The 25,013-nt window shown below is 43.5% G+C and overlaps 1 protein-coding gene across 7 annotated transcripts in view; it reads left to right on the top strand.

Annotated features, from left to right (window-relative positions):
* Positions 1-25,013, top strand: part of zmiz1a (zinc finger, MIZ-type containing 1a) — a 145,106-nt gene that overhangs the window by 61,805 nt on the left and 58,288 nt on the right. The window contains exon 1 of one of the 7 annotated variants that reach the window (XM_036574187.1): positions 11,121-11,316. The exons of the other annotated variants lie outside the window; for them this stretch is intronic. The gene's annotated coding sequence lies outside the window, so the exon portion shown is untranslated. Of the gene's footprint in view, positions 1-11,120; positions 11,317-25,013 lie in introns of those variants that run through there. 7 annotated transcript variants of the gene reach the window in all.

The raw sequence follows: 25,013 nt of genomic DNA, 5'->3' as shown, positions 1-25,013 counted from the left end.
GAGACGTTAGGTAAGATGGGGTTAATTGCTTAATTTTTTGAAAGAAGCAGAAGAAGTCATCTATTGTCGGATTAGCAACCAAGAGACTTTCAGCATGATTTCTCCCTCTCTCTCTCTCCCTCTATGAGTGTGAGACAGATTATTGGGTCTAGCCCTGCTTTCAGGGGCCTGCTCTGGGTGGCTGGCGTCTGCGTCGGGGAGAATTTCTGCAGACATTGTGCAGGTCTCTCAGATCATTACAGCCTCCTTCACTGAGCCTTTGTTCCCCGTGCGCTCAGCCGGTGAAGCTGACACGCGGCATTTTGCCGTCGCGAGCGACGCACACCAAACCGGGACGTCGTGTCTCCTAATGTAGCTCTGCGCTGAGAACATGCTCGACTGTCACTCCTCCCCACCATGCTCTCCCCCATCCCCCCGCCCTCCCCGTCCTCTTAAATCTGTTCATCTTCTAACAAAGCATCAGACAGCTTATTATGGAGGTGTGAAAAGAGAAGAGCTTTTTGCTTCTGTGCATTGCTGTACCTTTTCCTGCTTTGCTCGCATTACCGTTTGCCACCAAAGCGATATGCAACTGGGGCCATTGAGGCAGCGTGGCTTGTGTGTGTTTTGGCTTGTGAGTGTTTACCAGGTTGTGTACAAAAGGGAGCGTTAGCTGCTTCAGTGCAGAGTCTCAGTGCTCACACGCATTCTGTTTCCTACTCCTCAGGGGTCAACTATCAGTATGAGCTTCATGTGGAGTGATGGTCTGTACCATATTTTTACAACAACCTCAACTGGCAAGCAAAAAGCTTTTTATGTCGGAATGGGATTGTCTAGTTTTGACTGTTTGTAGTGGTTTACCACAAGTATTTGATGGTTTTTCAGAGAAAATGGTTAATTGTAGCATTTTTATGAGTCTAGATAACTAAATTATTTACTGGATTAATAACAATTTTGTGGCCAAATTAAAGATGACAGTATACAACAACTTTTACTGAACTGCGTATTTATTATGTTCTTTTATTTGACAGAGATTAAGCTCCAGCTTGCACGCTCTGGGTTTGCTCCCATGTCAGCTTCAGTGTTAGTGCCTAGTCCCTCAAAGAACGCTGTACATAAAGGCTTGATTATGGCAAAGTTTTAGGTTCTGTAATTTGCTTTCCTTCACAATATAAAAAAATAATAATAATAAAAAATGTAACTTAGCAAAAATGAACAAACACATTTTTTTTTTACCAGATTTCAGGTCCAGGATGATCATGTCATGGGCACCTAAATGCCCACGTGTACGCACTTTCAGACCACTGGCCTGGAGAGTTGTTAGGGCAGGGTCAGCCCGGGTGTTTGCGTTTCTGGAAGAGGGGGCTCTCTTGCCAGTTGTCGGTTTTGAGCAGAATGGAATGGCAACACAGGAGTTTAAGTTTCATCTTGTGCTGGGGGCTGTGTACTCTGGGCCCCTGTCTGGGTTCAGAGGTCACACTTGTGAGGCAGGCGGACTGGAGGAGGGCCGGTCCAGGGGCCCCAGCCTCACACAATATGTCCGTCAGCAAATCCTTTTGTTTTCTCTCCTCTTAACTGCTTGAGACCCCTCTCTGTAACCAAGGAAATGTTGCCAGGGGAGATGAGCCTGGGTAACGGGGAGCGGGCAACAGGGCATGCGTGAATGTTCTGTTTGGGTTGATAAATGCGCTGCGTCTACAGCCGCTGATTATTTCGCTGCTCCTGGTCTCTTCTGGCAGGTCTTGTCGCTTTTGCTGCTCCTGGGGGACCCCTGCGCACTGCGTGGACAGCTTTGAGTGTGTGCGTGCTTGTGTGTGTGTGTGTGTGTTCGAGCAAGGGTGTGCGTGCGTGAGTGCTTCCATATGTCTAGACAGGAGCAGAATCCCAGGGGCCCCACACGTTTAGACTCAGGATATTAAATGACCTAATGGCCGTGTTATTTGTGTAGGATTCATTTAGAGAATCTTGTGTGAGCATTAAATCATAATGAAGAGGGTATGAATTTTGATCGAAGGCGGGAACGCTGTGTTGGGAGCATGTCTGGGTAATGCTTGGCTCAAGCCGCTGCATAAAACATCACCGAGAGTTACGGGCTGCGACCTGAGGCCGGCAGCCCCGCACTGTCTCAGCTATTCAGACATGTCTGAACAGCCAGACACAGACGCAGCCAGACCACGAGTGGCATGCTAGTTTCTCTCCGATGCTAAAATCATTAACACAGAAACAAGACCAGACACATGGCTGCAGTGGTTGTGCAATACAATAAGGCATTTTAGAGGGCCTAAACCACCTTCTCTGCTGGTGTTTGGTGGGAAGTGGACAAACGTATGGACAAAATTCAGGCTTCAAAGTTGCTGCTACTGTTTTTTAGCTTTGCAACAGCTCTATTTGAGATTACACAACAGCTTGATGCAGTTTGGTGACTTGATGCAGTGTTTGATGATTTAGGCAAGCAGTTTGCACAGTGCTAATTGCTGAGTTGTAGGCTTTCATTACTTGTTAGCAACTTCGGAGTCATAGCTCCAGTGCAAAATCAAAGAAACGAACTTGTGACACCAAACACTTATCTGATCGACTGCATTTGGGGAAATTGTGCCAATCTGCTGTTAAATCTTTTCCACAAACATGGCTGCTTATAATTTTCAGCCACATACCAGCTGATAGTCAATAGTAAGACTTATTTAGCTCTTACAGCCTTTGTTGTAATGAAGTGCTGCTCTAGGTGTTGTAAGGCCACTTATCTAGGTTAAGTAGTAATAGCCTGCTGTGTTAGCATGAGCCCTCTCCCTCTGGCCTAGAACCTCTGTGCTAACAGGAACTGCCTTATTTCCTGAACTTGACTCAGCGTTCGGCTCTGTGCTGGAGACGCTGGTTACTTTACACTCGCGCAGCTTCAGGTGTCACACCAGCTGAGGATCCGGAGGCCGCACTCCACTCGGCAAATCTGCAACTGGGCAGTAGAGTGCAGTGCCAGGAGTAATACCCGTATGTCACTATCAAAACATCAGAGTGCTGACGCGGGCTACAGCTCACACGCATACGCTCACCGCTGCCTCACACACACTCCTTAGCTTTTTCCACCCCCTCACACAAGCGTTTTGTGTGCTGCTTAGTCTCATTCTCAGTAGCAGACATGAACTTTTGAGCTTCATAATTGATCCTTGCGATGCAACTGACGTTTTATTCAGCAAATGAACACCCAGGCAGTTATTATCTGATCAAAGGCAGCATGCCGTAGCAAGGCCCAGTGGAGAGCAGGCCGCAGAGATGGGCTTTCTGCACACGGCAACAGTTATGTTTCTGCATATGATTCCAATTGTTGTTTATATTTGTGTAATCCTGAGTGACAAAAGAATAAGTATAATCATTGAAATCAGACGTTTCTCATTTTGATGTTGCGCCTTTAAAGTATTTTCCATAAAAGTACTTTGATAAAAGTCAGTGTATCTAATATTGCACATTGTGATTGTTTAATGATATGTTTTTTATTATTTAACTTATTTTTAACTTCTGTTTTTTCTTGTTTTATGTCATTTTGTCTGGAGAAATTGTCTTTTTCTATTGGCAGTATGGGTGTAACGATACACTCAGCCTACTTGATTTGTGAAACTGGGTAAATGATTCAGTATTCTTACGATATTCTGAACAAAAATAATGACCCCATGTTGTTGCACTACCTATTACTCACATCCCTAGAGCTGGGAGGCAGGAGGAGTGAGGCTGGGAGGGAGGCTGGAGTGAGGTGTTGAGTGGTACTGACTGTTTGCAAAATGTAGCATTCAAACAGTGCAGTTCCATTAGATGACATACTTAATAAAAGGTTCATTCTTCAAATGTGTTGTCAGTTTTATATTGCAGTATCACAATGCCATGATGCATTGTTCCTCCACTAGTGTAGACACAATGCAGGTAATTTGGCTTTCCTGCTTGAAAATGATCTGCCAATGGAGGAAGACAGATTCTCTAGATGAACTAACTTAAATCAAATAAACAATGTCTACACATAAATTACATAATCTTATCAAATTATTACCATGGTCTCATAGTGAGAAATATTAGATATATTGACTAGATTTAACATGATTTCACTTTCCAAGGTAGCCACACTCTTAAAAATAAAGGTACCAAAAAGGGTTATTTGGAGTCACACCATAGACAAACCACTCAGTCAATGGTTCTACAAAGAACCATTATTGTAAATGTGATGTGTCAGTTTTAACAGTTTAAAGAACCTCCATAGAAAGTAAAAGTTCTGTAGAAATTAAAGATTTTTCCTAATGCTCTCTGTCTAAGCCAAGAACCGTTTCTGCTTATTGTTACTGTTATTTCCATTTGTGTCAGTTTTCGTTTTTGTTTTGCAGAATTTGAGGAGTCCAGTTACCCTATGCATTGTGTTAGAATTTCATGAATGGTCCAATAGAAATGCTCCAAAATTACTTGGAAAATAAATCTCGTTGCATTTACTTCAATTACACGTTAAGAGTGTTTTTCCTTCTTCTGTAAAGTCATTGACAAACTATATTTGTGCATACTTGCACATATAATAATGATCAGTTATTATTGATAACAACTTGTTTGGCAAAGTATGTCATAAAAAGTCTTGACTACATTGCCCAGCCCTATATTTGTGCCCGTGGATGGATGGATGAATGGACTGTTAGAGAGAGAGAGAGAGAGAGAGAGAGAGAGAGAACACATTGAGGTTGGAGTATGCTTTACAGGCTGGTTGACCTGCGGTGCTCTAGCCTGTAGATATTCACTACACAGCCTGAGCTCTATTGATCATTGAATGTCCTGTCCACTCTCAACTACACACATTCACTCTCTGAAGCAGACCATCGCTGTCGCGCTAACGGTTGGTGGCCAAGCAGTGTTTACAGCAACGTATGGACCAGGATCTGCTTTCATTAGCAAAAGTGGATTCACTTGCGTGGATATGTTTGTATGTGTTCCTGGTTTTGATCACGTGTGCATGTATATGTGCATTTGTGTCCACATGTATTATTAGATATGGTTACATGTGTTACACATCAGGCTTGTGTGTATGTGTATGTGTGTGTAGACACACTTAAACAGAGCTGAGTGGTGGGGGAGAGGCAATAAGAAAAGAATGATTACCAGACAGGCCACATGCTCAGTCCAGATATGCAGCTTTAGCAGTATTCCTCTGCTGCACAGTGTCAAGCATATTGATCAGCTTCTTGTAATAGAGAGAGGGCCAGTGTGCAAAATCAATGCTTGATTTTTTTCCCCTTCCCTATCTTTACCTCTCTCTCTCCCTCTCTCTCTCTCTCTCTCTCTCTAAGTCAACCTGCTTCCATTGTCTGGTGTGAGTATGAAGCAAACCTCCTGCTTTTCCTCTACCGGTTCTCTAACATCACGCTGCTGCCATGTTGCCACAATAAAGCTACACAAGCCCTCTTTGTTTTGCGTCGCTCATACTGTCCCTTGACCTGCCCACAGACCCGTAAGAAAACATTCCGCGACACCGTTTCATTTCTCTTAGATTGCCATAGCATTTATACTGTTGTAATGTGGAGGTCAGCTTTGTGGTTTTATGTGTGAAAGTAAAGGGACAGTCGATTTTAGTCCAGTCTGTGGGATAAAATCGGGCTGTGTTTTTTTCCCGTTATGCAAGTGTTCTCGTTTTTGCATGTTTTTTTTCTCACCCAGGGTAGATACAGATTATGAAAAAAAAAAAGATTAATGCTGCCCTTGCAGTCCTCAGTCTGTCTACTGTCAGAAAATAGAATTCATTTAGGTAATCCAGATGCTTTTCCTCAGTTTGTGTGTCTGGAATTTGGCCGGCAGTCAAGCAGCTCAGGGTGAGCTTTTGTGTTTGCGCGGAGATCCTGGCCTTGCCTAGCGCCGCTCCGTCAGCCCAGCACAATGCTCACCCAGCGTCCAGCATCATCAACCAGCAAAATGCACACCTTCTGATAATCATCCCCCATTGTTCCGTGCCATGACAAATGCCCTTCAGTTTGTACAATCAAACGGGCCCTCCTTTCTGCTGCTCTATTGACGGTACTGTATCAGAAAGGGCCGTGGCACTCTCTTTGTCCCGCGTCTGGGAGCAGAATTGATTGATTAGTTCCAAAAGCCAATTAATGCAGCTAAATGGGCCTGTGTGTTGTATTGTTTTGAATAGAAACTGTCAATATGTATTAGGCTAATTCATTGATTACATAGCAAAAGAGCAAAAAGCTTGCGCTCATAAGAATATGCTAGATGAGAAAAACCAATAGCGAGCAGCCTTAAGTGGAAGGGAGGCTTGAGCTAAGAAAATAGAGCTGATATGAGGGATTTAAAGAAGTAAACACCCTCTGGGTATAAAACTGCTTGAGTGTTTGCCGGCGACGCAACATGAAGTGAAATCAGCGTTGTGGCTTGGAATCAATTTTAAATTGAGTTCAAAAAGCCATCAGCATACTTCATTTGTGATTGTAAGCGTAGAATTGACTGATAATTAGATGAAAGCCTAGTGGTCTATCAGCCACATTTACAGTGGTTGTCACCTTATAATGCAGTCTTGCGAGCGAGGAAACAGTTCCTCTGACTTCATTACATCAGACCGAGTTGGTATTACAACTGAACATAAGTGAATAAATTGCTTCATACACTCTTAATCACATGACATACATTCAGCACCTCGTCATGACACCACGTTTAGTCTAATGAACGGGGTTTTAGCCCTGTTCTGCTTGCTGTCATGCATGGCTCATCACACACACGCGCACATGCCTTGGACCCTGCTGCATGTGTCTTTGTTGCGCCTATGTAAATGATCTGGCATGGGATGCAGTGTGACCTTATGGCAGTGCAGACCCCATGACATCAGTCGAAGCTTTTTCTCTCGCAGCCGCAGCATCTTAATGAGCGTGCGCTGTGCCAGACTTGGCCAGGCTTGGCCCTGCAGATTTGGTTTGGAAGCTGGCCTCCGCTTCTCCAGAACACACCCTGTCCCGCTCCGAGCATCAGAGCACTCGCATGCGATCCGCCCAGTGGGATAATCTGTCCCCTCTGTTTCACGAGCGCAGGAGGCAGAGGGGTGTTTCACTCGTTCTTTTTCTCTCGCTCTCTGGCTGTATTCTTGTTACAGGGTTGAAGTGGCACAAATCTGACTTTTTGCCTAGATGTGACACAGATCTGACTTTTAGTGTGAACACAGAAACTGAGTTTTTTCAAATCAGGTTGGATTTTTTGTATGTGATTGTAGACTGGATACATATCTGACACAGGCCTAGGCCTGACCTATAAAATGATAATGATAATGATCAAAAACAAGCTTCTTTTTATTATTGATGATATTTGTTTGAGGCGTTTTCTATGAAATGATTACTCTGTTCAATCCGGGCTACCCATTACTCATAACATCACAAACCAGGAACAGACAGGGGACAGATAAAAAGACTAGCTGGTAGGGATGTGCACACCTGTACTCGAGTACTTCGGTAACCGTTCAAGGCGCCAGTATTCAAACACTGAAATCAGTATTCGGGTGTTCATTACGTTTCGTTACAAAAAGACGGAGAAAATACAGGCCGACAGTTCAGTGAAATGCGACGTGTTTGCGAATATGTTACGTTCGACTTTGCTACTCTGAAGCATGAGTGCCAGAACTTAAGGGCATTGCCAAGGACACGCTATTAAGAACATGGCCAAGATAGCGCAGCTTTTTCGCTAACTGCGCTAACTAGCTAATGTACTACAGCTGATGTTAACTAGGTCCAGAAACAGTGAAGGATATTACTCTTGACAAATAACATGTGGGCACATCGTCCACTGAGGAAAAATGACCTTGTGCAGAAGACAACGGGGCTCAACAGCATCCAATGTGCCACTTGTTAGCTCTGTTAGCTCATTAGCTCTGAAGAGGCAGCCTCCGTTACTCATCCAATATGAAAACAAACCAATGTCCCACGGCTGTTTTTGAACGACAGCACACGTTCCTATGCCACCAGTGCTGCCACCTAAAAAGTAAAACTACAACCTACATTATTTTACTTTAATCCCTTTTTAGTGTTGTTTTTCCTTGTGCTTAGCTGGTTAGACATTCATAAATTCTTATGAATAGTTGAAAATCAATAGGAGTCAGAATGGACATCTCTATAAGTGAGCTAGCTGCTTTCAGTGTTGAAAATATAGAGAGTAAAAAAAAAAACAAATTTGAGGAAAATGCCTTGAAATCATAGATTATGGCAAAAAAAATTAAACACATTATTTGGATTGTGGAACTGGTTCAGTTTTCGTAATTAAATGTAACCCAGAACAGTGCATGTAATTATTATTGATAATTATTTATATCACTCTGCTGTGGAAAAATATTTTTGACCATATTGCCCAGTTTTAGCACATTAATGACAGATATAGGTTACTCACAGACACAAATTGTGAAGACAGGAAGATTGAATCCCATCAAAAAAACAATAGCTGTTGAGTAGTAAGGCTGGCAAAGTGAATGTAGTCTCTGTCTGTTACAGAAACATGCGCACTGCTGTGAGTCTCTGCGGAGTAGCCCCTCTGCGAGCAGATGCCCTATCTGGAGCACTGTGGGCCCGAGCGGGTGGGGGTGCGGGCTGTGAAGAGCAGGTTGGGCCGGGCTGGGCTGGGTTGGGTTTGGCCGTGTTGGTTGGGGGATGATGAATGGTGCTCACCTGGTGGTCTCTGTGAGGGCTGGCAGCCTGCACCGTGGGGGTCTCCCACCAGCCTGTCCCAGGCAGCGTGTGGCAGGAGGCAGCAGCCAGGGCCACATTAATCAAACCTCTCCACCTGCCTCTCTCTCTCACTCCCTCTCTCTATCTCCCTTTCTCTTTCTCCCTCTTTACATATTCCCAACCAGGCCTGTCGCTTGGAACAATGGGCCTTTTAACAGGGCTTTTCCAGCTGAGAATGGACACGGCCGGCGTGGCTGATACTTTCAAACGTGGTGGCCATTTTACAGCTAAACCCTGGAGTGTCAGCACACTTATGCAGTAGGTGTGTTTAACGCTGTTAGAAAGGGGGGAGATGGACCTTTTTTCCCTGATGAACCAGAGGCTATCTGTGAAGGCTAAAGTGGACTTAGGTTCCTTTAATGCACTTAACATGGTAGGCCTTTGCCCCACGCTGCCATCTTAACTGCTTTTGGCTCTCTAATACTGGAGTTAGTGACACCACCCGTTAAGGTCGCTGCACACATAATTGGGTACTTAGTGGGGCCCAGTACTTACATGTTAGTGTGGACTGCTCTAAGTAGGTGTTTTTAACAAGTATTGGAGTCTGTTAATGTTTTGATAAGTATCAGAATTTGTGATTGACCTTTTGTGTCATTTTGCCATTTCTTAGTTTTGTGACATTTCTATTCCTCCTCCTACTCACTCAAAATGCTTATTTCTTCACCAGTTTAGTACATATTATCGCTCGCTGTCATATCAAAACCTCTGGTTCTCTTATATATATATATATATATATATATATATATATATATTTATTTATTTTTTTTTAATATTTATGTTTAACTTACGTAAATCACAGCTAAGCATGGTTTTCCTTCTCTTAAACTTACTATTTCAGAGATACAAGGTTTTATCATGATTGCTGTGATATTACATAATACATATGTTTAATTAACTGTGTTCATTAGTGGTGAAGGCCATAGAATTATTGAACAATCGCTGCAAGTAAAGCCCAATCACTGTGAAGCGAAACATTAGCAGCATATCATCATAAATGATTATTTACTCCATATGAAATTGACCAGCGATCCCCTTGTGATCTTTTTTGGATCAGATGAACACCAGTGGTTCATTAAATATACATGCTGTGTATTGAGCTGAGCTAGCCAATTAACTGTGCCTGTTTTCGATCGCTAATAATTACTTGGTGTTTGCAATATCATGGTAGCCCACCACCTCTTTCCTCTGTTTGGGTGGGATTTCAAGTCTCTACCGTTGCCCTCTCACATACTGCGGAGCGTTGATCTCAAACGCAAGCTGCCTTGCTCTGCAGGCGGTAGTCTGGCTGTGCTATTGTACAAGTGTGTGTGTAGATCAGGCACGCAGATGAAGGCAGAGATGATACAGAGTGTAGGTTGTGGGGGTGTGGCGTTTTCCTCAGCATGAGACTTCGCTCCAGTGTGTGTTTCAGACATCACTTGAGCTACTTTGATAGCGCACTGCCTCATCAAAACTGAATAAATTGTGTTTACAGACCCTGTCCTGCCAGTTCCACCGTCAAATAGCTGAACACTACCTGTGTGCAGTCAGATAAAAGGTCAGACATTAGCAATGACATCTGTGCCAATGAAGGCACAGTCTGTTGATTCGTTTGCTTTCTATGCTTATTTGTATGCACAATAGACTAAGGCGCAGACTTGAATTAGATCTGGAAGGCAGATAACAGTATTTTGTGCAGGAGGAGTTTTGAAGCAGCTCTTATTCATTAATAGTCTTATCTCCATGTAATTAAGGAGTAGAGTGCCCTTCCCTCGCATTTCTATTTAAATCATGCCAGAGATACCGTGAGAAACAATCAGAGCTGGGCCATGTGCGACTCAATTACTTCAGGCAAGAGGAGATCTAAGAAGTGGCTTATTACATTTTTACGGATAAACTGTTGCTGCTAACTCATAAATTCAGAATCTCTTGCATGACAAAAACCTATTAGAGCTAGTAAACATTTAACCGAGGAATTTCGGATTTACTCCATTAGAATAAAAGGAAGCTCTCTTGGATATGTGTGTGTCACAGAGAGAGAGAGAGAGAGAGGGAGAGGGGGAAGGAGCACACACGTGCATGGGCCTAATAGTGCATGCATGTGTTTACTAGCCAATAAGCGGAAAACAAAAATTGGATACAGAGTGTTCCCCTGTCTGCAGATTTGTTGGAAAGCTTGGATTTGATTTGGGCTTGGAAAGCTGGCTTTCCTTTCAGGAAGTGTTGTTCCTCTCCTCTCTCTATAAACAGTGGAAAAGGGACTTGAAGAAAATGTCCCAGACTCACTGTTTCCACTGTAAACACGCACTGAGCTCTTTCCATCAAGTGCAGTGGGTTTCTGCCGGGGCTGCCCAAGGCCCCTTTCAGGAAAAGGAATTTTCAGGGCAGAACTTTGTTTTCTCTTTATATCAGTAGTGCTAACAGCCCAGTCGCTAAGAGTGTGGATGTTTGACTATTGCGAGAGGTTTTTGTATCCTCAGCGTGAACTATTAGTGGTTACTGCCGGTGAAATTCAATGTCAGAAAGTTGAGGATGAAAGCCTTTGGAAAATTGAGCTCTCTGTTTGAGGTGATCTTGCCTGTTGCTGTAGGCCGACCTTATCGCGGTTGCTTTATTTACCCGCAGCTGTGATGCCATTGAGGTACGCACCTTCTGCTTGATCATGGCTTGCTGGCGAAAACAAGCATTGATTTCAAATAATTGTGCAGCTTGGCAACCAAATTAGACGTCATGGCATGCTATTGTGCTGCGTGTTATATTGTTTTCTTGTGTTTTGTCATTTCTTTTAAGGAAATACAGCTCTGAATGTGAAAATGATGAGACGGAGATGTCAATATTTGGAGTAATTTATCCAGTCTATGTTTAATCGTACGTATAATGTATTTACAAGGAAAAAATATCATCTTATAGTATTAATGTAGGATTACTTTTTTTCGGTCTGCCATTCAGTGGCTAGCAACTTCCTGTGTGGACACAAAAAACATTTTTTACTAGTCAATCATTAGGTGTTAAAGATGTCCCGTTTCCTTTGTTCTGTTTCCACGCACAATGGACTGGCTTCCCCTTCTCCTAGCTTGGTAATTAAACTTTTCTGCAGCAGGAGAAAAAGTCCCCATAAAATAGTAGCTTCTCTTGCCAACCATCTGCCTGATAGCAAACCTTAACCTGTATTTGAGGCTGAGAGAGCCATTTTTATTGCATTGTATCAGCCATGAAAGAGGTGCTAAGATGGACACTCTGTATCTCCGCCGCGCCAAAAACTAATCTAAATGGAAAACACATTGTCTTCATTATTTTGCAAGTGCTGAAAGAACACTGTTGCCATAGTAACAGCCAGCAGAGGCCGAGGGCTGCTTTAGGGCCAGTGAATGGAGTACAGTGGATGAGCAAAAGTGCCTTGTGAGCCAGACGGCAGAAAAGGCCAGTTAGAGAGTGTAAAAGTGCTGCTCACTCGTATAATTAATTTCAGGGTGTGGGCGAAGTGGGGGGAGTGGAGCAAGGTGGCGTATTTAACATGGACACTTAGGAGCTCTGCTCCACTCTGCCCATAGGCTAGCTGCAAGTCAAATGGTAGCTGTATGTGTGTCGTAAGCTGTTCTGGCTGTAGGTAGATGAGGGAGTCGATTTGATTAAAAGCATAGATGAGGACATGCTGCTTCGCGAAAAAACACGCAGCTGAAATTGCTTGCATCCATAAAGCCGTGGCTGCCAGACATAGCTGCAGTTTTCCTCTGGAGGATTGGTAATGAATGCCAAGAAAGCTGTTGTTTTTCGCAAGGTGGTGCCGGAGACCAGACACAAAAAATGCCTGCCATGCTGCCGAGCTTTATAAAACATTTATTAAGGAAAATGAAGTGTGCTCATATCACAAACTGTCTTACAAAAGCCACCAAATCCCAACCAAATCCTTTCTGTGTTCTCACTTATCATGCTTTGCTCACAGAAGGGCAGATAGGATGTTCTTTTTGAGCACTCGCTGCAGCTGTACCTCTAAGAATGCTAGCGAGGCCTGATGGTTTATTCGAAGCAGCAGAACCGTTTGTGTCATTAAGCCGAGGACACGGCCTGTCGCGGCTATCTCTTGTTTATTTGCACGGCGCAGGATAATAAATGCTGTGACTTGCTGAAATTATTGTCAGTGCTGTTTAAACAGTCACATTTAGTCACAATTCCGGGGTCTGCAGGTGACCTTCAACTGATTTGTCAAAATACCCTTAGTTAGTAAACAGAAGCCAGCCAGTGCAGTGGCTGCTGGACACTCTGGGTAAATGATCTTCTAGCTTGGCTAATGAGGGAGGCTCAGGGAGGTAGCCTGGGTGTCAGGGACAGGAGCGGGAGGACAGTAGCATGGCCTCTAATGGCCGCAGTTCCTTCGCGCGGCGGTTCTTCGTCATGGTGATTCATGTCAGGGCGTAATTGGTTTACCTGCCTGCGTCTGTTGTGAGCCTGTCCGCTTGGCTAAAAAACAAATTACCCACTGCTGACCTTTCAGGTACGCCGGCCATTCCGTCCTGTAGCTGAGAAGAGGAGAGTGCAGGACTAAGTACTGTGAGTTCTGTGATGCTAGAGGTGGGAGTTATACTGGTTTAAAAGTGAGTAATGATGTGATAATGTTTAATGATACGAATTTTGCCAAAAAAAATCCTAAACCACTAATAGCCCAGCCTCCAAAACAGTTTACACATGAACTTGAACAGCTAGAATAATTCTGAAAAACTCACGCGCAGATTAGCTGTTTCGTGATAGGGAAGAGGTTTGCTTTTTCAGTGTCTTGCGCTTTAAAAAACATCGTTTTTATATTGTGCTATGATGTTGTTGTTTGGGTAGTGGAAAATATTGTGATGTAAATTTCAGTTTATATCGCTCACCCCTAGGTGGTGTCATCCCCTGGCTTAGTTTTGGCTTTTCTTTTTGAAAAAAGGTTTATTTGAGTGGGAACTGCCTTTGGGTGTGTATATTGGAGCTGGGTTCGCAGCGTGCGAGCAGTTTTCAAAGCAGTGGCGTGTCACTCAGACAGCCAAACGTAGTGGGCTGTATTTGCCCTTGCCTGGATGAAGGCGGCCGCGGGTTTGCTTGCACCACTTATCTGTCAAGAGCAGCGAGTATAAAGTGGGGGAAGGGGGAGTAATTCCCCACTTCCTGCATGAAGGATACAATATCCATTTTAGTGACAGCATAGATGGGCTCCAATTTAAATCTTAATCCACAGGGGCTGAGTGGCAGTTGGCCGGATTGATTCCAGGCAGCCTCGGGTGCGTCCGCATGCTCCGGCCCAAGCCGATTCACCCTGTGATAGCCTGACACTTGGTCACCACCATCCTCGCACACGACTCCCTCACAGCCGCAGCCGTATTGATGCAAGCTGCGGCTCGCCCCTGCGTGGCCATTTCACGGACCAGTTTCCACCTGAGTAATGGCTGCGCTGTCCTGCATACACTCTGCTGATATCCCGTTAAAGGAAGGAATGGTGGTGATGCTTTAGTTCATTATCACCGGTGCACTTTTCTCATGGAAATGTATCACAAGATGCAGCTAAGCTCCGACAAAAGCTTTTACAAAAAGTGTGCTCGGGTGGAGCATTACAGTTGAATCTGATCATAGAATTATTTCATATATCCTTGTTTTAACCCTTAGAAGTTAGTAAATATTACTGTAATTTTTCTAATTAAATGTAGTAAAATCATTCGTTATTTATTGATGACATGACATCGTACATGCATGTTTACATTGGTACATAATTACTTTTATATTAGATTCAGTTTATATTTCATTTACTTTCAGTATCAAAAGTTTACGCTTCTGACTTTGTTGTGTTTCTTTCAAAGTCTTCAACTTTTCAGATTTAAATAAAAATATATGTAAATCAATACAATATCTCCTCTTTTGGAATCAACACTTTCAACAGATTTTCTCTGCTTTCTTCATTGCGTTATGAGTGAAAAACAGCCACCATTAAAATACACCATGCTTTTGTTATTGCAGTCTATTGAGGGTTAAAGAACAGCAGTGTGAAATTATTAACGATACATATAAATAGGCAGTGTTTTGCCTGCACTGCAAATGTACTCAGCAGTTGAATTCCCGCTGACAAATGTTTTGTAGTGCCCACGCTTGCCTGCCTTTCTGAGGGGAAGTCCAGGAGATGTCAGAGTGTGTGAATGAGACTCACTGTGAACACAGAGCTGTCACTGTGTGTAGGGCCTGGCCTGGCCCTGCCTGGGCCCAGCACTGCCTGCTGGCGCCCTCAGCGCCCAAGCATGGCCCTCTCAGGGGCCTCCCCATGCCAGCCCTCCAAGAGCAACAGCAGAAGCAGGCCACAGCCAACAGGAGCGCCACTCCAGCCTGGGCCTAGCCGGCCGAGCTCGTGTTAAGTGTGAGTTTACTGTCAGTCCATTACTGACTAATCTCATTAGCTCCCTGGCCAGTGCGAGGGCCGAGTGAGCAGTAGAAGTGAGAGAGAGCCCTCCTCACCTCCAGCCTCGCCGTAGAGTGCACCCAGGCCTTGCAGTAATGGGGGCTGGGAGGTGCATGCACGGCTATTGATGAATCCCTTTAATTATCACAGAGTGAGCAGCATTATTTGCTGTGAGCTGGGTTAATCAGATTCGCTGTTTTTCGAGCTCATGCATGGAGACCAAGAGTGACAGAACAGCACCCCATTGACAGCTCCTATTCATGGATCCTATCTTTTGCCTCTAATTGTTTTCCTTTCATTTAGTCAGAGTTTTCTCGCTAATTAGATTTGTCCTATAAAACAGAAGAAAACTCAGGCACGGCAGGAGTTGCCACACAGGAGGTCGCTATACACAGCTCCTAAAGGAGAAATTGGTAGCTTTTGATTGTCAAGACCTGGAACAGTGTGGGTGTGCGTATGTGCATGCTCTGCTTTCTCCTTTATTTTCTGCTTTAATGCCTCTTTTTCATTTCTCTTCTGTAGTCTTTGTCTACAGTACAGACATACTCTCATTGGTACTTTGCATCTGTCTGGAGGCCATGAGTGATCATGTGTTAGGTATGAGTGAATAACCGCACACGTGCATTGTGGTGTAGCGTGTGCTGTGTATGTGCACTGTAGAGGGTGTCTGGTAGGGTATTAGCAGCAACGTCACAATACAATATGTATCACAGGAAAAGCGTCATGATGTGATGTGACATAGAACAGCACAGCAAACACACAAAGCAGCTCACAATGTTTTTGTTTGCTTTATTCAGGCAAGTGTTAACAAAAACAACAAATAATTCCTGTATAACCATGGGAGTTGGTTCAAATAATCAATAGCTGCTAAACTAACACTAACAGGCCAGGATCTAGCTTCATGCTATGTAACGTGTTACAGTAATGTCATTACTTTTTGCTGTAGCAAAGTAGTGCTAACACGTTTCAGTTTCAGTTCTTGTGATCACATTACAGCTACTGACTTAAATAGAATTACCCTTGTGTTACTCATATATCTCTAAGAGAGGGATGTGTGCGGTTAAATCATTAATTTCCTACATATAGGTTATACATGCTCTTGCATAGTTTGCACACATGCGCTACCTGTGATGACTGACAACATGACTTTGTAAATATGAGCACCATAAACTCAGCAAACAATCTGTCAAGGCATCTAATTACACTGTTATGAAATTGATGGATAAAAATCTGCATACTGAAGGAGAGAGGAACGCAACTGCGCCTTAAAAGGCTCGACCAATATTCATTCAGATACAGCTCTGCAAGTTTTAGATTTTTTTCAACAGATTTTATTCTGAGGCAGCTGTTTTTGAACTAGTGCTTGTGGTTGGTTTCTTGGTTATCAAACAGCATCAGCCTTTCATAATTTTAATTAAACGTAACTGGCCATCTTGTTCAAAAGTAAGGGTAACGTAACAAAAGGGTAGTGACAGGCCTTTTAAATGATGTTTACTGAAAATGATGATTGGCTGTTTCTTTCTAAAGAAATACTGTTTTTTCCAGTTGGTATAGATTAATTTTTCATGGAATTGATCAAAGTAATGCTGTTCCAGTTTGAGAGAAGTAATTAGGGTAACAATTTATTTTGATGAAAATTGTGGATGATCTACAGGACATCAAAAGTTATACGTTTCTGGTGATAGTTAATTATCAACAATATTATGGTGAGGTAGGTATGTAGGCTTTGTGTCAAAGTTAAGGTTAGAGTTAGGTTTAGGGTTAGGGTTAGATTTTGAATCTTTGACATTCCACTTCAAGCTCAGTTGCATTAACTTGATTTTTAATTGAATGTTAAAGACCAACTGAGCATCCACAAAGCATCTACAGTGGACTGTCAAAATAAATTGTTACCATAATAAGTCATTTAATTAGTCAACTACCTCAACACTGATCTTATCGCACTATTGATGGTGAGCTTGTGTTGTCGCACCTTTCAGCTTTTCATTGTTGGTGCTTTTTCTGAAAAAAGGAAAAAAAAAAGTTACAGAAAAGCTTGAACTCTTCCAAGAAGACGGGAGATGGCTCAAACATGCTGAGTTTCCTAGAGGTTTTTTTAAACTATTACAGCCACCTGCTGGACTTCATAAATATCAAACATCCAGTCTTAAATGCAGTTTCTTTCATACATACAAGCTAAAGTACACTTACAAATATTAGTACAGCCATGACCGCATCAGTTCACATGTTGTAAAGAGTTTATTCACAATATATTGGCAAATCAGTATTTTGAACACAGCCGTACTGGCAGCAGCGTGGGAGGGAGCGAGCTACATGCGCAGCGCGCCAACTCCAGGAGCTGATGTTTCAGCACTTTTGAGCCGAGCCTGAAACAGAAGGCCATGGAATTTCTCAGCTTACCTATTCAGCAGCGTCCGCTGCTGTGAGCACACCGACACTCTTGAGCTGGAGCCGTGCCCGCCAGGTTAGGTTTACTGCACCCTGTCTGGCCCACCTCCTCACTTAGAGCTTTCTTGCCTGCGAGGCACTCCACTCTGCTCCCAGATAAAGACGCAGCCTTCTTCACTCTGCCTGAAATACAACCTTTTGCTTTTACGAACTTTTGCAAGAATGTAAATTACGGCTTTTCCAAAAAGACCGGCCTGGAATTCCTCTTCTCTGCTGTCACCCTAAATTAGAAGTCTTAAGATTTAAGCATCTTTATGAAAGTAGAACCACATTTTCTGCTGGGCAGACTTTCAGACTGAAGCCTGCTGCCTTGCAACTGATAACGCCCCTTGTTGGCAAAAGATGCTCACATCTTCAAGTATTACAACCTGTTCTGATGTCCATTCTCTTTTCAATAGGTAACTTGATATACGAGCATACAAAAACTCTTTTGCTTGTGGTGTAGCTGCATCCAAGGCATTCTGAAGAGTTCTTTGTACTTCCCTTGACTGCGGGAGTGTTTCAACCTTCTTGGAAGCTTCTTTCATACTCTGAGAGATATTTAGTGGTTGCCTGGACGTGATGTGCATTAGGCTCTATTTTTAGTTCAGAACAGCACATGAGAGATTCACTGGCGGTCATGAGCCTCACTGTGACCTGATTTTTTTGAATGCGCATCGATAACCGCAGACTAGACAGCGTTTTTCAAATCAGGGGAAGTGAAAGTGAAAAGTAAAACTTAAACGTTTCCCGATTGATCTGTGTTTTGTTTCTGCTGATAATGCAGACTAAAGGAATGCAGCGTAGCATGGCGAACTGGCCCAGTCTTTGCAAACAGAGATAAGAGTCTGTGTGGACCAGCTTTGCTGCTCAGGGCTCCTGTGTTGCACTGCAGGATGGGAACCACTCCTGGTTTATTTACGCTGGGCCATCCAGGCCAAGAAGCCAGTAATCTCTGACAAATGGTGGAGTTTGGGCATGAGTCAAAAGTGGCTGATTAGAGATAGCTGGATATGTTTTTTTTGCTACCCTTAGCTTGGGTAATGAAACAATAGCGATAATTACCAAAAATAAACATTTTTTTTCAGTATTGATAACAGGTATTTAAGATGTTTTTAATAAAACTTAATAAATTGTACTGTTCATCAATCCAGTATTAGCAACAGAGGCATGAATCTGCTGCTTTGGTACACTAGGTAGTGATATGTGCTTTTCATTTACTAGACGTGCAGGAGAAGAAGTCTAGCCATTCACTTGCAACAGCGTAATCTAACACAGCAGTAGAGTTAGCTAGCAAGCTATTTTCATTATCGAGATTATGGAGAGTAAAAAAATGCTGTGAGTTTAAGGTAAATGTCTTAGAACAAGAGGAGGTTGTGGCTGCATGTCCTCACCACGTGCCTTCTGCAGAATGGAATAAGGTTAATTTTCTTGGATTAGATTTAATTCAGAATATCTAGATTACACCTTTTTTATTATGGTTTAAAATTTGATTCAGATTAAAGGATATGTGTATAATTATCAGTATCAAATTATACAGAAAAATCTATTGTGATGGGATTTTTGCCCAGGCCTGTGCGACACACAGACACATAACACACCACTCACATTTACAGTCACTTACTCACTCTCTCAGTCTGTCTGTCCAATCCTGGACAGTGTGGTGATAAGAGTGAGGAGTTAAATTGTGACTTGCGCAGTGATTTGTGGTTGTGTCAGGTCGAGCAGGCCGAGTGCCACGCCGAAGCGCTGAGCTCTTATCTGAGCTGGCTGGAGTTTTTCACAGCCCCGGCCTCCCTCGTGTGCAGTGAATCACTGAGGCCCCAGTGTGCCCGCGGCCCTTTCCCTCAGCACATTCACGGAATGAGGGGGATTGTCCCTGGGGTATCTGATTGCACATACCTGCCATTGTAGGGACCTCTGGCACCATGCTGCTGTTCAATATTTATAGCCGCCAAATGCTCTCAAATATCAAATTGTTAAACAGCTGCTCTCAATTTTTTCACTGGGCGTCCCATTTTGGGAAGTGCACGGCCTCGGACCACGGGAACAGTCCCCATATAAAAGAGCTCATTTGCTTTTTAATCGCTCGCTTTATTGGCTAATTAATTTGCTTTAAAGAGCGATGCCGTACATGTTTCCACAGCGCGTCTGAGCTGGCACTTCAGCTGGAAGGATCTGGTAGCAGCTCCACCTGCAGCCGCTGGGGCAGAATCAGCTCTTCTGACCGCAGTCTTGACCGGACTGAAACTCAGAACTGACCCTGAGTACGACTGCAACTAACAATTATTTCTGTAATCGATTAATCTATCTACTATGATCTGGTTAGTCACTTATCAAGCTATTATGTGTTCTGTGGTTTATCTCTTGTCACAGTGTCACCATCATTCAGAGATCTGTGTGTGTTACAAGTGAGTTTTTCTCTCGTGGTGTGACGAAGCGTTAGGAGCTGTATCACCCCCTGCACTTCATATAGGATTTTGATATCGGAATGACCATGTTTCATATGAACATTATACAACAGTTAGTTCTAACAGAACAGGCGTTCTAATCGTGCTGATATTTCGGCATAACATCACGGGCTTTTCACAAACACTGTGTCACTACGCTGAGACGCCCTTGCTAAGCAACGACTTTGACATTTGTAGGAGACTCTCAAGCCATTCGAACCTTTTTACTTCTTACTTTGCATACAAACAGAAAATGGACACTTCTAAGATCACATTTGACCGACAGCTGATTTGGTCAGTCTACACTAAGTTCCCAAACTTTCATTACCACTGAGCAGCTTTTCAGTCGGCAGCTGTGACAGAAGAACACCTAAACAACCTGGAATTAGCCAGAAATGAACCAAATACCATTCGCCAAACGTGTAGTCTCATCTTCAGAGTCTGACCAAATTGGGCTGAGCCATAAAAAAACAAAAAAGCTGCTCAGTGGCGATGACAGTTTCAGAATTTAGTCTAAGGAGCTGGAGAACAAACTGCTGGCTGTGAGTGGAGCTCGTTACTCTGACGTAGCAACAAGCTGCTTGTTAAGGAACTATAATTTGGCGGAAGGAATTGCCAACATTAAAATATATTAAATGCCACGTTCACGGCCCAATTTATTTATTTATTTATTACTTCATTTATTTAACTGTTGTATAAAAGCAATAGAACACCCGAGGTTGCGTGTTATAGCGCATAACATCACGGCTGTAATGATCTACGGCAACCAAATCACAGCCGTGATGTTATTTCGCGATAACACACTGCCTCTCGTGTTCTTTTGCTTAATTCCAGAGCTTTAACAAGTATGTTTGTTTTTAAACAAACAACACATCGTCTTGTTGAACTTTTCCAAATTTTACGTCATCGACTAACCGTTGCAGCCCCACCGCAGAGAAGTCACAGAGGTTACAGCGTGTACGCAAGGTGCAGGGAGCTGATGAAAAATGGCCACTGCGCCGCGGGCTGCTGGCGGCAGCTCTCTCTCTCCACAGCACTTCGCCTCAGGTGAGAAATTAAAGTGGATATTATCTGAGCTCCGGCCGCCCTCCCACATCAGCATGGGGCCAGGAACCATTTGGCTGTAAGCACACGGGAAACGCTGGCTTGACATTATTTTCAGGGCGGCCAGGCCGGCCCTCTGTTAGTGATGTGCTTTTCATCGCTGCCTTCAACTCTCTGCTTCAACTGGAGACAAGGTCATGCATGCAGAGGTCACTGTGTCTTCACACTGGTGTAAAAATGTACTGTATAAAGAACTGACTTCTGTGTGCATGTTCTCTTTCAATAAAAATATAGAATGAATGTCTTTTTCCGTGTTAATATGATGAAGTACATTTGGCATCCACTTCATGAGAAACCCTTACCTTGTCTTTCCACTTACTGTCCACATAATGTCTGTCCACCTTATAGGTTCACTATATAGGGGTACATTTACAGATTGTAGCCCTTCTGAACTCACGCAGCATCTACCCTATCTCCTACACCATTCATCATTGGTCAGTTTCTGACTGCAGGATTGTTATTATGGACATTAGATAGGTGGGGGACCATTCTTAATGCAGTGGAGAGACACGGTGACATGATAGTGGCATGGTAGTTATGTGCTGGTATCAGGCACAGCAGTGCTGCTGCGTGTTTTTACATGTCAGTGTCACTGCTAGGTTGGAAGTAGTCCCTGAAGAACTAGAGGATGGCCAATACAAATTGTGCATGGCAGCAAATGGATACGATCTCCTCCAGCAAGGTGGACCTTGTTTCTAATAAAGTGGCCATTGAGCAATGTAATAATTGCAGTTACCAGTTTTAGGTTTGGTTTAAAACAGATGGTTCAGTCATCTTTTGCTTTGAAATGTAGCTAAACACATTTCTGCAGGCATACAACCAGGTTTGGCTCAGAGTTGTTTCTAGTTAGCCTGTGTTTTTCTGTCAGGCCTTTTCTCCTTTATATTCAGTCTTACTGCTGCTCTGTGGCCTCCTGTTGCCTCATCTCAGCCACAGCAGCAGCTCTCTCGCTCCCTGCCTTACGGAGCCCTGGCCAGGGTTAAGCATTAGCTCGGAGCTGACTGCATAATATTCAACCTTATCAGTCTCTCCGGGGAAGAGGTGGTCCGCGGCAAAAATAGTAGTAGTAATGTTACTACTGACAGCTATCGTGTGGTAGTGGCTAGTATCATTACTGACAGTGGTAAAGGCAGTGTTAGATGTGTCGTTCTTTTGATTTGCCACCTTTTTTTTTCAAAACAGACATGCTTGTAAAGACCAAAGACAAGGGATGAAATCCCCTACATCTCCCCTTCACTTTTCTCAGAGTGGCAGATAGAGAGGAATGAAGGGGAGACACTTTGTCTTTAGAGATTATAAGGAGGTAGAGTCAGAGAGGAGGAAAAGCAGAGTAAAGTCAGTCCATGCCTGCTGGACAGTGTGAAATAGAGAGCCATAGGCAGATGGAAAGAGTGAAAGAGAAAGGCGGGAGAAAAGGGAGGGGGGGAGAGAGAGAGGTAGAGAGAAGGAAAAAAAAAAGAGGAAAGGGAGGGAGTCAGTCTGAGAGTAAGGGGAAGGTAGAGTGAGTGAAAGGAATAAATAGAGAGCGTGAGAGGAAGAGAGAGACGGAGAGAGGGAGGGAGGGAGATTGTGGGAGGGAAAGAGGCCAGGCTGGTGCGGCCGTGTTGATTGGCTTGTATGAAAACACATGACTGCAGTGGGGAGCCTCTTGCTCAGGGTGAGTGGCTCTGCTGCAGACCAAACCACATTAGATGAAATGAATCCATTCCCCAGCCTGTTAAAGCAGCATGCTCCCCGGGCTCCGGAGAGAGAGAGAGAGAGAGAGAGAGAGACATGGAGAGGGAGGGGGGTTAGAGAGAAGGAAAGAGTGAGAGAGGGAGGAGGGGGTGAGTGAGTGGCAGGAGGGAATGGGGAAGAGAAGAAAAGGGAGAGGCGGGGGCAGGAGGAGGCCAACGTGCACACACACACACACATTAAGTGGAAGAGACTGCTCAGGGGATTATGGCACATTTTGGGGCAGGACAATGGCAAGCAGTAGAGCGCCTTTACCCAGCCCAGCTCCCTGCACACAACAAATGCTGCTTTGTGCTGTGTGTAGAGGCCACTGACCGGGGCTGTGCATCTGCAGCAGCGCATTGATATATACTGAGCTGGAAAAAGAGTCAAATCTGCCTCCAGACCAGATATATCTTGAGCCACTACTACCAGATTTCCTCTGTCTCAATGTTACACACATTCTAAGACGATGTATTTCACTATTTAAAGAATAAACGTTGTTTGTACATTTTTGCCATTTTTTACTCTTTGGCATAATTTGAAAAACCTAACTGTGCATTGTGTGAAACGTTCATGATGAATGGACCAATAGATTTGCTCCAGAATTAGAGATAAATGGTTACGTTTACTTTCATTAAAAGTCAAGAATTTTTTTTCCTTTGTCTGTAAAATTACTGTTTTAGAGATTCAAGGTTTTATAACATTTTTATAAAAGGATTTGTAAAATACTTAGAAAACTTTGAGGTTTTGTTTTGTTTTTGAGATTCACTACTTTTCTGCTTTAAATAATGAAAAAAATGTGAGAAGTGGATGCAGGAGCATGCAGAGTTCGGCAATAGTAGTCGAGGTATATTTTCATCTTTAATTTGGTCATGAGATTAATCTAGTAAGCAAGAATGGAATCACGAACAAACTTTACCCTCTGTGGTCGCTTAGCTTGGCCTGGTGTCTCCTTCTCTGAAGCCAATTTCGACTGAGGCTATTTGAAGCAATATGAATGTACGAGAGCTGAGATGTTTTTACTCGCGTGTTTTGCCGAGACCTAAAGCTGTTTTGTTTGATGTCTGAAACTTGATGGAGAGCTGAGGATGTCATAAAATGTACACCGTAACGTAGACAATGTTTTATAAAGACATATCTGCCTAGTGTGTTTAGCCAGCACAGCTCAACAGCTGCATTTGCAGAGCTATCTCATCTATGTTAGGAGCAGTAAATGTAGTATTAGTGCAGGATATCACATACCCATCAAGTTTAAAAGTTCAGTAAATGTGTTGGAATACTAGTGTGTTCTTATAGTTTGCACAAAATAAATCAACAAATGAATGACAGGTTTTAAAATTGGTGGTAAAAGACTTTATACAGTTACTGGGGGCTGTTACCGCCATAACTCAGTTAACCTTCACCAGGCACAGGCCTAAGAGCAGGGGTGCTCGGTCTTGGCTTGTGCCTCTCCAAATTGCCTGTGAAAGCATGGCTGTTTATCCTGCGACCAATCGATAAGAACAGGCAGCAGAGCGCAGCGGCAAACGCAAACCCGTGCCTCTCTGACCAACAGGTGCAGAAGCATAGAGCATCAGCTGGCGCTGACAGAACAGACATCCTTACATTTCTCAGAAGAGGAGCTGGAAGAAGTGGTCACCAGTTCTAGTCATGGGGTAGCCCTGCCTGCTTATAGTCTTAGTATTTTCTCTGCTCTAACACATCCATGTGAATGGAGGAATGGCTTGTTAATTAGCTGTAAAGTTGGGTCAGCTGTGTTAGAGCAGGAAAACACCAAAATATACACAGCAGGGCTACCATAGGGTTTACTCAACCAGTTCCTTCAGTGTCGGGCAGGTTCTCAGCGTATGAAATAATGGCGCGTGGGGAGTGTGGAGCTGTTCGTATCTGTTGTGGCAGATCTCTGTGTGAGCTGTAATTATGATCAGTCTTTTAAACCTGGCCTTTTTCTCCACTGAATGGTATTACAGACTGGTATCAGGCTCTCTCAGTGTGCGTCCTCAACCTGCGAGAACAGCTGATGCTATTCTGAGAATGAGAGCTTGAAAAGGTAGTCGTTTGTGAGCAGAAATACAGAAGTCACTCATGCGGCATGTGTCTGATTATGAAGAGATAATTTCTCTCTCTCTCTGTCCTCCACTCCCCCTGGTCCTCTGGTTCACTCCTCTTCTTCTCAGTTTAAGGCAGAGTGGGTTTCCACTCAGTAATTTTTTTTTTCCCTGCTTC

Source organism: Colossoma macropomum, unplaced genomic scaffold (assembly GCF_904425465.1).
Source record: "Colossoma macropomum unplaced genomic scaffold, Colossoma_macropomum, whole genome shotgun sequence".
Taxonomy (NCBI): Eukaryota; Metazoa; Chordata; class Actinopteri; order Characiformes; family Serrasalmidae; genus Colossoma; species Colossoma macropomum.
Note: the sequence above shows the minus strand (reverse complement) of the source record. Positions and strands in the feature narration are given on the sequence as shown.